Source organism: Salvelinus fontinalis, chromosome 9, assembly GCF_029448725.1.
Source record: "Salvelinus fontinalis isolate EN_2023a chromosome 9, ASM2944872v1, whole genome shotgun sequence".
Classification (NCBI taxonomy): Eukaryota; Metazoa; Chordata; class Actinopteri; order Salmoniformes; family Salmonidae; genus Salvelinus; species Salvelinus fontinalis.
In genome coordinates, this window is record NC_074673.1 from 42,831,701 (window position 1) to 42,846,102 (window position 14,402).

The following is a 14,402-nucleotide window of genomic DNA, read 5'->3' on the forward strand; positions in this document are numbered from 1 at the left end:
AGAGAGAGAGAGAGAGAGAGAGAGAGAGAGAGAGAGAGAGAGAGTGACACAAAGAGAGAGAGAGAGAGAGAGAGAGAGAGAGAGAGAGAGAGGGAGGAGAGAGTAAGAGAGAGAAAGGATAAGAAGATTATAGGAAAGCACCCTGAGGCCAACCTGTGGAGGTAAAGGAAGGGAGAGAGCTTAATTATGCGTATCTATTTTGTCTGAGAACAGGGCAGTTTCCTGGGATACTTTGCTGTTGAGGCACAACAGCACCAGGGAAGAGAAGCTAGGGCCAGGGTTGTGGGACTGTGGGGGACCTAGCTTCTAGGTGACACTCGGAGGACCTGAGCCCTAGGACCATGCCTCAGGACTACCTGGCATGATGACTCCTTGCTGTCCCCAGTCCACCTGGCCGTGCTGCTGCTCCAGTTTCAACTGTTCTGCCGGCGGCTATGGAACCCTAACCTGTTCACCGGACATGCTACCTGTCCCAGACCTGCTGTTTTCAACTCTCTAGAGACAGCAGGAGCGGTAGAGATACTCTTAATGATCGGCTATGAAAAGCCAACTGACATTTACTTCTGAGTTGAGAACAAGTTCTCATTTGCAACTGCGACCTGGCCAAGATAAAGCATAGCAGTATGAACAGACAACAACACAGAGTTACACATGGAGTAAACAATAAACAAGTCAATAACATGGTAGAAAAAAGAGAATCTATATACAATGTGTGCAAAAGGCATGAGGTAGGCAATAAATCGAATAATTACAATTTAGCAGATTAACACTGGAGTGATAAATCATCAGATGATCATGTGCAAGAAGAGATACTGGTGTGCAAAAGAGCAGAAAAGTAAATAAATAAAAGCAGTATGGGGGTGAGGTAGGTAAATTGGGTGGGTAGTTTACAGATGGACTATGTACAGCTGCAGCGATCGGTTAGCTGCTCGGATAGCAGATTTTTAAAGTTGTTGAGGGAGATAAAAGTCTCCAACTTCAGAGATTTTTGCAATTCGTTCCAGTCGCAGGCAGCAGAGAACTTGTCTTTGACTGAGCTGGTCATTTATGAACATTTGAACATCTTGGCCATGTTCTGTTATAATCTCCCCCCGGCACAGCCAGAAGAGGACTGGCCACCCCTTATAGCCTGGTTCCTCTCTAGGTTTCTTCCTAGGTTTTGGCATTTCTAGGGAGTTTTTCCTAGCCAAAATGCTTCTACACCTGCATTGCTGGCTCTTTGGGGTTTTAGGCTGGGTTTCTGTACAGCACTTTGAGATATCAGCTGATGTAAGAAGGGCTATATAAATGGATTTGATTTGATTTGGGGGGCTTCACTTTCCGCTTAGGCAAGCTCCCGGCTGCCCACAAGAGGCTACATTGTTTGGGAGACAGAGTGCAGCAGTAGAGTACAGCTGCAGAGGGTCGTACACACCCCCAACCCAACCCTTCCCCACTTCTGAAATAACGGACCATCTCAGTCAAAGACAACGTGCTACTACGGAAGGGAATATTTGTATCACATTAACAAAAAGCATTCAAGAGCAGAGAGAGTAAAGAGAGCATGCATGACATGGCTGCAATGTTTTGGTCCAAGATCAACAATGTATCTGGATGGATTTAGTTTGGCCAGAGATATGTACAGTACCAGTCAAGTTTGGACACACATACTCATTCCAGGGTTTTTCTACATTGTAGAATAATAGTGAAAACATCAAAGCTATGAAATAACACATATGGAATCATGTAGTAACTAAAAAGAGTGTTAAACAAATCAAAATATATTTTATTTTTGAGATTCTTCAAAGTAGCCATCCTTTGCCTTGATGACAGCGTTGCACACTCTTAGCATTCTCTCAACCAACTTCATGAGGTAGTCACCTGGAATGCATTTCAATTAACAGGTGTGCCTTGTTAAAAGTTCATTTGTGGAATTTCTTTCCTTCTAATTGTGTTTAAGACAATCACTGCCCTGTGTATTGGGAACACTGCCCTGTTGTAGGGTGCCGTCATTCGGATGGGACGTTAAACGGGTGTTGACTATTATTCTACAATTTAGAAAATAGTACTACTTTGAAAATTCCATATGTGTTATTTATAGTTTTGATGTCTTCCCTATTTTTCTAAAAAGTACAAATAAAGAAAAACCCTTGAATGAGTAGGTGTGTCCAAACTTTTAACTGGTACTGTATGTTGAAAAGTACACCACGCATCAGCTTTTCCGCATTTGAGCTGATTTATAGCCACATGTGCTGAGATGTCTGACTCGGAATGAGGACTTGCAATTTTTATGCTGCCTCACAGCTGAGGTAAGACCAATCTCTATGGGCAGACAAACCGTCCTATCCGAGAGAAAGAAGAAGACTAGAAGACTGTGATCCAAGCACTCTGGTTAGTGCTGAGTGATTAGTGCCTTTTGAGGTTGGTCGGGTTTTGGTTAGATTATTAAAAAAATAATCACGGCTTTCAATTTTGGTTATTTTTCACATTAAATGCACTATGCATTATGTGGCTTTAATGCTGTAACAACACAGAATAAAACAATGAATCAAAGTCCCATGATGGTAGTAACTGCCCATTACTGCCTATCACTTATTAACCATAATTTATTCACATTACTTAACCTTAATAAAATATTTCAGTTGTTGTCACGCCCTGACCTTAGAGAGCCTTTTTATGTCTCTATTTGGTTTGGTCAGGGTATGATTTGGGGTGGGAATTCTATGTTCGGTTTTCTAGGTTTGTGTATTTCTATATTTTAGCCGGGTATGGTTCTCAATCAGGGACAGCTGTCTATCATTGTCTCTGATTGGGAATCATACTTAGGCAGCCTTTTTCCCTTGTGTCATTGTGGGAAGTTGTCTTTGTTAGGGGCACTATAGCCCTTGTAAGCTTCACGGTCGTTTTTGTTATTTCTTGTTTTGTTGGCGACATTTTACTAATAAAAGAAAATGTACGCTGACCATGCTGCACTTTGGTCCACTTCTTTCGAATTTCGTGTGTAACGGCTGTCATCCTCTTCTTCCTCTGAAGAGGTGTAGCAAGGATCGGACCAATACGCAGCGTGGTAGGTGTCCATGTTTTAATATGGAAAACTGAACATGAACACAAATACAAAAACAATAAACGTAAACAAACCGAAACAGTCCCGTGTGGCACAAACACTGACACAGGAAACAATCACCCACAAAATACACAAAGAACATGGCTGCCTAAATATGGTTCCAAATCAGAGACAACGATAAACACCTGCCTCTAATTGAGAACCAATCTAGGCAACCATAGACTTACGTAAACATCTATAATGAACACAACCCCATAAATCTACAAAAAAAAACTAGACTGTACAAACACCCTAGACGAGACAAAAACACACAAACCACCCTCGTCACACCCTGACCTAACCAAAATAATAAAGAGAACAAAGATAACTAAGGCCAGGGCGTGACATCGTGACAGTTGTAGGTTTTTGATTACTTTATTATTTAATTCCAAGTCATCATCTCATCTTTAGAACTGCTGCCTACGCTGTCTGACAAAATCACTATTTTAGTAGTTCTTCAAAGTAAATAAGGCATACTTTTATGAATGTTGAATATCAACTATCAATCACTTAGATCATGTATTTTTCAGGTAGAGATACACAGCGAAGCAAATACTCTCTATCCCTCTCAGTCGCACGTTCTTCTGTGTCTTCTTCCCCCAGACCGTACCAGTAGGCGCATAATATATTATGGTCATTGTAGTTAATTACCACGTTTTCTGCAATAAACTAGGTAGAATATTGGCCTGTTGGAAACTATAACCTCCCATCGCACAGTTCGGGCTTGATCTGATATATCTCTAGAGAAACGGTGCATTGAGCTCACAGAGAAAAACCAACGGCACTCAAATAACTGAACCAATGTTGGTCAATTAGTTGTTTAAAAAATGAAAAATAACCAACATTTCGGTTAATCACTCAGCACTACCTCTGGGTAACCCTGTCATAGTGAGTGTCACGTTGTGGTCTGAGCACCCACCAGCTACTCTATCAAACCACCAAGACAGAAAGAGACTGTAAGAACGATAGAGAGGGAGCTAAAAGAGGGAGCGAAAAAGAAAAGGAAAAGTCCAAGATCAATCGAGCGATGCCCCTGGCACGGCGGGCACACGAGATGGAGCGTGACACCCTGGCACAACGGCACACAACTCCTGCCGCCGTGATGCCCTACCCCGTGCCAGCGGCAGGCGCCTGTGTCAGCGCCAAGCCCATCAGCCGGTTCCCACTGCCCATCCACACAGCAGCTGAGGCCGCTGAGCCGTGGCGAAGGATTCTTTTTCCAGGAACTAGAGCGAAAGAGAGCTCCAGAACGCCACCAGACAGATTTCTCACTGCAGAGCAGAGTGGACAATCCCGCATTGTGGAGAAGGAGAAAGGGTGGACTAGACGTTTTGATGTTTCTATGTAGTGTGAAGTGAGAAGCGAATAGGGTGGAAATGGAGTACAGTAAATTGAGGAGCAAGAGGAGGAAATATGGCCAACGTAATAATAGCCTTTAAATCACATTAGATTAGCTACACAAAACCTTTCCGAATTCGCCTTACAGTCAAATCCCCTCTCTCACTGGCCGGTGAGCTGCTACTTACACTGTGAGAAGAATAGTTTGGGCTGGCCCTGGCCTGAATCACTCACAGGACTAAAAGTATTCTCTGACAAACCCAAAAATAGGGGAATTTATCGCTCAATTAAAAAACTATAAAACATGTAGAGATATTTATCAAACATTTATTAAAAACTTCTGCCAGATGTTTATAAAACATAATTAAACATCCATAAATCCCCTCTTCCAGATAACTACAGCAGTAACTCATACTAGCAATGCAGCCCAACACATAATGACATTGCAGTCCAGCCCTACACTCTTAGAAGTAATGGGGCCTGGAAGATCCTTTCGGAGTTCTAAAAACTGCCCTCTGAAAAGTGTTTGAGGAACCCCTGTGTAAAGGTTCAAACCAGAACCTTTTTGTGACAGGAGGGGTTACATTTTTTAACTTTTTAATAATATATTGTAAAGGTGTCAGCCTATCAGAATATTGGAGGCGTTGCTAATTTGAGGTGTGGCTTTCAGATAGTTCTTTTTGGTCACCTGTTTGAGTAAATGTCATTTGTGTTCATATTGTTACGTTTGTACACTGCAAATGTCAATTTCCCTTGAATATTTCTGCAAATTACATCGTCTAATATAATTTTAACATTGCTGATTACTTTTAGTAATAAAGTGGTAACTACTCCAACTTCGGGATTTGCATAGGCTCTTGAGGAACTCATACACCTCTATAAGCCCCAATGAAGCTACAAAGTTGTCAGTGTTCAACCTTAACGTGTGATGACAATACAACAGAACATATGGACAGCAACGACATTTACTCTAACGGGTGGCCAAAAAATATCTATTTGAACACCACAACCCTACTAAGCTACACCTCCAGCCCAGGGTTCTTCCAGGAACCCTTTGCTACATTGAAACATCAAAGGATCCTTCAAGAACCCGCCAACTAAACAAGGGTGCAAATATAAACCATTGACCAGCAATGGTTCCTTGAGGAACTCCAGGGGTTCCTTGAGGATCTCCAGGTATCCTCGAGTCACCACTAATTCTAAGAGTGTATAATGGCACATATTTCTGCAATGCGTGCCATCAATAAAATACAGTGTTTTTGTTCGCACTTATATACTCATGCATGTAACTGAGGAATCCAAAGTATTTTCTGGTACAACGCCTGCCTTTACAGAGCAGGAAACGTTAGGGATTTCTAATCCCAATAACGTTTTACGACTTAATAATAAATAACAAAAGTTATTATGTATTCTTTGATTAAGATGTATATTACCCACTCACACAAGCACAATAGCCCCCAAAAAATGTACCCATATCAATTATTTTGGTTTACAATCCTTTTAGAGACATTAAAGCAATAGTACATCACTTCAACGCTTGATCCCAGATTGTTGTCCCTTTTTTTAATCTTTTTTTTTACAACGTAGATGTATCTTTCAAGCATGATGTCAACCAACATGACGTTCTCCTCCACTTCAGCTGGATTAAAGTCCATTTATATTTATACTACGACCTCTTTTCACTCTTATTCAGAAGTGTCAATGCCAAAAAGCCAACAATAGGAAACACTGATTTCATTGTTCAGCTAATGTCACGTTCCTGACCTGTTTTCTGTTGTTTTGTATGTGTGTGATGGTCAGGGCGTGAGTTTTGGGTGGGCAGTCTATGTTTTCTGTTTCTATGTTGGTTTTGGGTTGCCTGGTATGGCTCTTAATTAGAGGCAGGTGTTTTGCGTTTTCCTCTAATTGAGAGTCATATTAAGGTAGGTTGTTCTCACTGTTTGTTTGTGGGTGATTGTCGCTGTGTCTGTGTTTATTGCACCACACGGTACTGTCTCGTCTCGTCTCGTCTCGTTCGGTCGTTCCTGTTCATGTGTTCTTCGTTTCATGTAAGTTCGTAGTTTAGGTCTGTCTAGTTCGTTTTGTTATTTTGTAAATTAGTCAAGTGTATTTCGTGTCTGTTCTTTGTCTTGCAATAAAGCATTATGTATTCATCATCCGCTGCGCCTTGGTCTACTAACTATCCGAAAGACGACCGTTACAGAATCACCCACCAAACCCAGATCAAGCAGCGGGTTAACGGACAGCAACGACAGCAGCAGTGGGTCAAGGAGGATTCGACATGGGAAGAGATTCTGGACGGAGAGGGACCCTGGGCAGAGCCAGAGGAGTGTCGCCGTTCCAAGGCGGAGCTGGAGGCATCTAAAGCGGAGAGGCGACGTTATGAGGAGGCAGCACGGAAGCAAGGCTGGAAGCCCGCAAGTACTACCCTAAAATTTCTTGGGGGGGGGGGGGGGGGGGGGGGGTAAGAGGTAGTGGGCCGAGGGCAGGTAGGAGACCTGCGCCCACTTCCCAGGCTAACCGTGGAGAGCGGGAGTACGGGCAGACACCATGTTACGCAGTAGAGCGCACGGTGTCTCCTGTACGTGTTCATAGCCCGGTGCGGGTTATTCCACCTCCCCGCACTGGTAGGGCTAGGGTGAGCATTGAGCCAAGTGCCATGAAGCCGGCTCAACATATCTGGCCTCCAGTACGTCTCCTCGGGCCGGTGTACATGGCACCAGCCTTACGCATGGTGTCCCCGGTTCGCCAACACAGCCCAGTGCGGGTTATTCCACCTCCCCGCACTGGACGGGCTACGGGGAGCATGCAACCAGGTAAGGTTGGGCAGGCTCAGTGCTCAAGGGAGCCAGTACGCCTACACGGTCCGGTATTTCCGGCGCTACCTCCTCGCCCCAGCCCAGTACCACCAGTGCCTACACCACGCACCAGGCTTCCAGTGCGTTTTAAGAGCCCTGTTCCTCCACGCACTCTCCCTATGGTGCGTGTCTCCAGCCCAGTGCCTCCAGTTCCGGCACCACGCACTAAGCCATCTGTGCGTCTCCAGAGCCCTGTACGCACTGTTCCTTCTCCCCGCACTCGCCCTGAGGTGCGTGCCCACAGCCCGGTACCTCCAGTTCCGGTACCACGCACCAGGCCTATAGTGCGCTTCGAGAGGTCAGTGTGCCCTGTCCCTGCTCCCCGCACTAGCCTTGAAGTGCGTGCCGTCATCCCGGTACCTCCAGTTCCGGCACCACGCACCAGGCCTACTGTGCGCCTCAGCAGGGCAGAGTCGGCCGTCTGCCCAACGCCTTCTGCACTGCCTGTCTGCCCAGCGCCGTCTGAGTCATCTGTCTGCCCAGCGCCGTCTGAGCCATCTGTCTGCCCAGCGCCGTCTGAGCCATCTGTCTGCCCAGTGCCGTCTGAGCCATCTGTCTGCCCAGCGCCGTCTGAGCCATCTGTCTGCCCAGCGCCGTCTGAGCCATCTGTCTGCCCAGCGCCGTCTGAGCCATCTGTCTGCCCAGCGCCGTCTGAGCCATCTGTCTGCCCAGCGCCGTCTGAGCCATCTGTCTGCCCAGCGCCTTCTGAGCCACCTGTCTGCCCAGCGCCTTCTGAGCCATCTGTCTGCACAGCGCCTTCTGAGCCATCCGTCTGCCACGAGCCATTAGAGCCGCCCGTCTGTCCCGAGCCATTAGAGCCGTCCGTCAGTCAGGAGCCGCTAGAGCCGCCAGCCAGTCAGGAGCTGCCAGAGCCGCCAGCCAGTCAGGAGCTGCCCTACAGTCAGGAGCTGCCCTACAGTCAGGAGCTGCCCTACAGTCAGGAGCTGCCCTACAGTCAGGAGCTGCCCTACAGTCAGGAGCTGCCCTACAGTCAGGAGCTGCCCTTCAGTCATGAGCTGCCCTACAGTCATGAGCTGCCCTACAGTCATGAGCTGCCCTACAGTCATGAGCTGCCCTACAGTCATGAGCTGCCCTACAGTCATGAGCTGCCCTACAGTCATGAGCTGCCCTACAGTCATGAGCTGCCACCCAGTCATGAGCTGCCACCCAGTCCGGAGCTGCCACCCAGTCCGGAGCTGCCACCCAGTCCGGAGCTGCCACCCAGTCCGGAGCTGCCACCCAGTCCGGAGTTGCCATTAGTACAGAGTTGTCCCTCTGTCCTAAGCTGTCCCTCTGTCCGGAGCTGTCCCTCTGTCCGGAGCTACCTCTCTGTCCTGAGCTACCTCTCTGTCCTGAGCTACCTCTCTGTCCTGAGCTACCTCTCTGTCCTGAGCTACCTCTCTGTCCTGAGCTGTCTCCTCTATGTTGGAGGGGCCTTAGTAAAGGTTCCTGGACCATGGTTGGGGGCGAGGGTCGCCACTCAAAGGACGCTAAGGAAGGGGACAAAGACAGTGGTGGAGTGGTGTCCTCGTCCACCGCCGGAGCCGCCACCGCGGACAGATGCCCACCCAGACCCTCCCCTTGAGTTTTAGGGGTGCGCCCGGAGTTCGCACCTTGAGGGGGGGGTTCTGTCACGTTCCTGACCTGTTTTCTGTTGTTTTGTATGTGTGTGATGGTCAGGGCGTGAGTTTTGGGTGGGCAGTCTATGTTTTCTGTTCCTATGTTGGTTTTGGGTTGCCTGGTATGGCTTAATTAGAGGCAGGTGTTTTGCGTTTTCCTCTAATTGAGAGTCATATTAAGGTAGGTTGTTCTCACTGTTTGTTTGTGGGTGATTGTCGCTGTGTCTGTGTTTATTGCACCACACGGTACTGTCTCGTCTCGTCTCGTTCGTTCGGTCGTTCCTGTTCATGTGTTCTTCGTTTCATGTAAGTTCGTAGTTTAGATCTGTCTAGTTCGTTTTGTTATTTTGTAAATTAGTCAAGTGTATTTCGTGTCTGTTCTTCGTCTTGCAATAAAGCATTATGTATTCATCACCCGCTGCGCCTTGGTCTACTAACTATCCGAAAGACGACCGTTACAGCTAATTAACATTATTCTACAATAACCCACTGGGAGAGTAAGAGCTCTATCACTTGGGTGCCAATTACGGAGACAGTGTAGCATAGTGTATCTGTAGCATACCTTACACCAAGCATAGGTCATACCTGGGCCAATCAGGGGTCAGGTCAATTAATGGACAGCACAACATCCTGTAGACCCCTACAGACCTACAATTAAGAGGAATTACTGTGGCTGCTGGCTAGACAGAGAAAGGAGGGCACTAATTGTTGCTGAAGAACGAAATCTTTTAAAACTGGCTGCATGACCCTTGACCCGCAGAAAGAAATATAGCAGGTTTCACACACACACTGTCTGCCCACAGTGGTGTCAGTGTTACTCTCCAGATCCATGGTAAAATCCATAGGGTGGCCAGGGGGTTAAGGGTTAGAGTTTAGGTACCAGATGGCCAGGGGGTTAAGGGTTAGAGTTTAGGTACCAGACTTTCTCAACAAGGAATCCCATTCCTCTGCTCTGGAGTTCAACAACAATGACGCAACAGCTAGGAGCCATCTCTACCTCACACGATAAGAACAGTGAAAGCTGCCAGACATTCCTTGCTTCTCTCATGTTGATGAGACAGCGTAGAGATGATGGTCGGTTCATTTCTGTTAGCTCTGTTCTCTGGGGAGAGTGTACAGTAAAGATGAGAGGGGCTGCAGAAAACCACACTCGTAAAACCACGGCACTGAATCAATTACCCCAAAGCATCTGGCATCTACTTTCCCTTCAGCTTCTAATGAGGACATGAGCGCTCTTTAGATGATGGGAAGTAGATAGTCCCCGTAATGTGTCTGAACCCCTTTTAAAATGAGACGACAGCAGCAACATCTTGGATTCCACTCTCCATCCATATTTCGTTGGTCTCAATTCCCCAAGATCAAGTAACCTCTATAGACGTTCCAGACATAACAGTAACATTTCAACCACTTGTTTTGGTGCCTTTAGGAATTCTAGATGGACAGAGGGGTTGGCCTACACCCGTCCTCCCATTAGGGTCCATTGTGTCTCAGCCTGTCCAGGGCCACGTTGTGGGGACCGTGTCCCTCACCTGTTAACACCTCTCACCTCTGACAACTGCCACTATAATAACACTATAATAGAAAACTGCAGGTCTGATGGATCCCCGTCCCGTCCATCTGTTCAGACAGAATACCAAAAGCAGAGTACCTCGGCAGAAAATAGCTGTTAGAATTTGAACACCAGATTGAGCAATGAGGGCTCTATTATTGCTCAAGTGCAGAACTGGTGTCCAGTTATGTTTGTTGATACTAACTATAGCATACTGGTTCACAATTACCATTGGCTAGGTCGGAGAAGCATCACAGTACTTCGTATCTCAATCGATAATATACAGAGGCACGATGTTCACCAAATGTATCATCATGTCCAATATTTTTCTGCCCCAGTCTACTTTCTCCTGTGTAGATGTACAGTTGGAGTTGAGGATGAAAACTCTGATGTGGATTGAGGGGCTACTACAGATAGAGACACAAGTGTAGAGGGGAGGAGGAAGGCAGAGAGGGCCTGAGAAACGTCCGGGGCCGGTGCCAGGGTTTAGAGCGAGTGTCACGGCTGTTGCAGGAAGTAGACCAAGGTGCAGCGTGGTAAGCGTACATGTTCTTTATTTAGACAAGACGCCGAACAAAACAATAAACACTACAAAACAAACCGTGAAGCTAAAGGCTATGTGCCATAAACAAAGTCAACTTCCCACAAAGACAGGTGGGAAAAAGGGCTACCTAAGTAGGGTTCTCAATCAGAGACAACGACAGACATTGAGAACCCTACCCGGCAAATCCATAGAAATACAATTAATAGAATATAGAATATCCACCCCAAATCACACCCTGACCAAACCAAAATAGAGAAATAAACAGGATCTCTAAGGTCAGGGCGTGACAGCGAGACAGGCACATGCAGCGCAGACTAGGCTGGGCACACAGATGAAGAGAGAAACTTGCTCCTCTCCTCTCCTCGCTCAGCGATTCCAACCCATCAGTGGGTTGTCTCATCCACAGCCACATTAACAGAGACAACAAGCACTCAGTCAAAGAGATGAGCCCAGCAGAGTTCAAACACACACACAGTCTGTGCGTACACTTACTTACACACACGCACACTTCGCCACGCGCACACACGAACAAAGCAAACATTTGTACACACTCAGTCATTGAACAAAGCACTGCCAGATACTCATTTCAGGATGAGCAACAATAGCAGCTCCATGGTGGGGGGGCTGGAGGGAGGCTCAGAGTTGCAGGGCCTAAGCCAGGGATCCCCAATTATATTCAGCCGGGAATTACATTCAGCAGTAGGACGGTTTATGCTTGAGCGGATGGTCGGGAGGGTGGAACATAGTTACAAATCATTTGTACACTGCAAATTGACTGCAAGAATCCCAAATATATATAGTATTTAACAAAAACAGAATCATTTCAAACCTTGATAACATGGGATACGATTACGTGCCTCTCTATTTATGCAGGGGACTACATGGGAACAGATATCCTAAATGAAAATAACTTTCCGCTCATTTCCTGGTTATTTTACAGACTTTAATGCCCAACAACAACAACAACAAAAAATTGGCAACTTTAGGGGCCACCTCATGGGCCGCCTATTGGGAAGTCCTATGGAGCCAGATGACGAAAGCCCCAACACCTATCCGAGCCAGACCCTAAAGGTGAAAGAGGTTGTCTGACTGATAACCATCCATCCATCACACCGTGCCTACCTCTGCTGACCTCATTCCAAACACGCCATGAGAGGCAAAAACAGCTTCAACTGAGAGCGTAAACAGATGAAACGGAGGGCCGAAAACCTCTAGGGAAGAACCCAATGTCAAATCCCCTCCAATGAGAGACTCCAAACAAAGGGTGACACAAGCGCGAGGTCACACACAACACACAACAAGTGCTTCCATTCACATACATGAAAGCGCTAAAGAACACGAGCGATTCAAGTCGGCTAGTTCAATAACCGGACGTACGGGGCAGAGCACGAGAGAGCATTTCCCTGCGATGCTTTGTGCCAGGGAAAACCACAGGCCCACAGCCAACCAACTCTGTACACTCCAACAGAAACAACTTCTCTATAATCACACTAATTGTTCCATTCACAGCATCCCAGTCCTAGTACCAGGGACGAGTCAGGCCTGCAGTATGGTAAGTACATCATGAGAGAGAAACACACAACTACAACCTCTAATTACCTGCGAAGCTCTCGTAGATGTCAGCTTTGCAGAGACCTAGTTATCAGAGCGAGCAGAGACTGTCCGCCCCTATCCTGGGCCATTCCCATCTTTCTGATTATCTCCATCTCAAGACGACCGACACAGAGATTCACATGACATGCAAGCCTTAGCCCACAGACAGATAAACCAACAGAATGTTTCATTAAGGGACCGACACGGTCACAGGATTGGGATTTCCATCTGACGAGCACCTTTGGAGAAGCTTTTAAACCCATCCTGGCAAAACGAGGAACATTCGCCTCTTAAAACTGAATCCCCCACTGAACAGCTCCCAGCTTCACAGTTATCAAAAACAGTGGTAAAACCACCCAAGATGGCTTAGTGTACATAAAGAGCTGTAGACCTAGACGTGGCTGCTTGATGCCTAGTGAACAGTAGTAGGGAGGAAGATATGGGTCATGTTAGTGTCAAGGAAGGTACTATCTCTGAACTTGAATTTCGTAACATAGTATGCCTAAATGATATATTGAGTTTGACAAACATTTTACTGTGAATCAAATGGAAAGCATGAGTCATGGAAGGATGCTGTAGTGCTCTAACAACAATGGATAAACACACAGCCAATGACAGCTTTATTACTGTGTAATGATTCATGATGAAATAACAGAAACTCTATCTTCCCTAAGAGGTTACACTTTAAAAGCCCTTATTATCACAGCAGAATTTTCAACACTCCCTTGTTGGTGGCGGCATATGAGAGGAAAAAAATCAGAGATTTCTGTTGAAAGACCAAAGACGACTGACTGCACAATGGTGGACACAAGGATCTCTTCAACTTGATCTTTGTTCACTTTATCTCAGTGGACACATACTGTTCTGCTTCGATCAACACATTTTACCAAGGAGTGCAGAGATAGGACTAGAGTAGGACTACACCAACTATGGAAACCAACAGGACTACACCAACTATGGAAACCAACAGGACTACACCAACTATGGAAACCAACAGGACTACACCAACTATGGAAACCAACAGGACTACACCAACTATGGAAACCAACAGGACTACGCCAACTATGGAAACCAACAGGACTACGCCAACTATGGAAACCAACAGGACTACGCCAACTATGGAAACCAACAGGACTACGCCAACTATGGAAACCAACAGGACTACGCCAACTATGGAAACCAACAGGACTACGCCAACTATGGAAACCAACAGGACTACACCAACTATGGAAACCAACAGGACTACGCCAACTATGGAAACCAACAGGACTACGCCAACTATGGAAACCAACAGGACTACGCCAACTATGGAAACCAACAGGACTACGCCAACTGTGGAAACCAACAGGACTACACCAACTGTGGAAACCAACAGGACTACACCAACTATGGAAACCAACAGGACTACACCAACTATGGAAACCAACAGGACTACACCAACTGTGGAAACCAACAGGACTACACCAACTATGGAAACCAACAGGACTACGCCAACTATGGAAACCAACAGGACTACACCAACTATGGAAACCAACAGGACTACACCAACTGTGGAAACCAACAGGACTACACCAACTATGGAAACCAACAGGACTACACCAACTGTGGAAACCAGCAGGACTACGCCAACTATGGAAACCAACAGGACTACACCAACTATGGAAACCAACAGGACTACGCCAACTATGGAAACCAACAGGACTACACCAACTATGGAAACCAACAGGACTACACCAACTATGGAAACCAACAGGACTACACAAACTATGGAAACCAACAGGACTACGCCAACTATGGAAACCAACAGGACTACACCAAC

General features: G+C 46.4%; 1 protein-coding gene across 1 annotated transcript in view; it reads right to left on the reverse strand.

Annotated features, from left to right (window-relative positions):
• The window catches only part of LOC129862645 (A disintegrin and metalloproteinase with thrombospondin motifs 20-like), a 141,708-nt gene that overhangs the window by 114,184 nt on the left and 13,122 nt on the right, over positions 1 to 14,402 (reverse strand). The window lies entirely within an intron of this gene.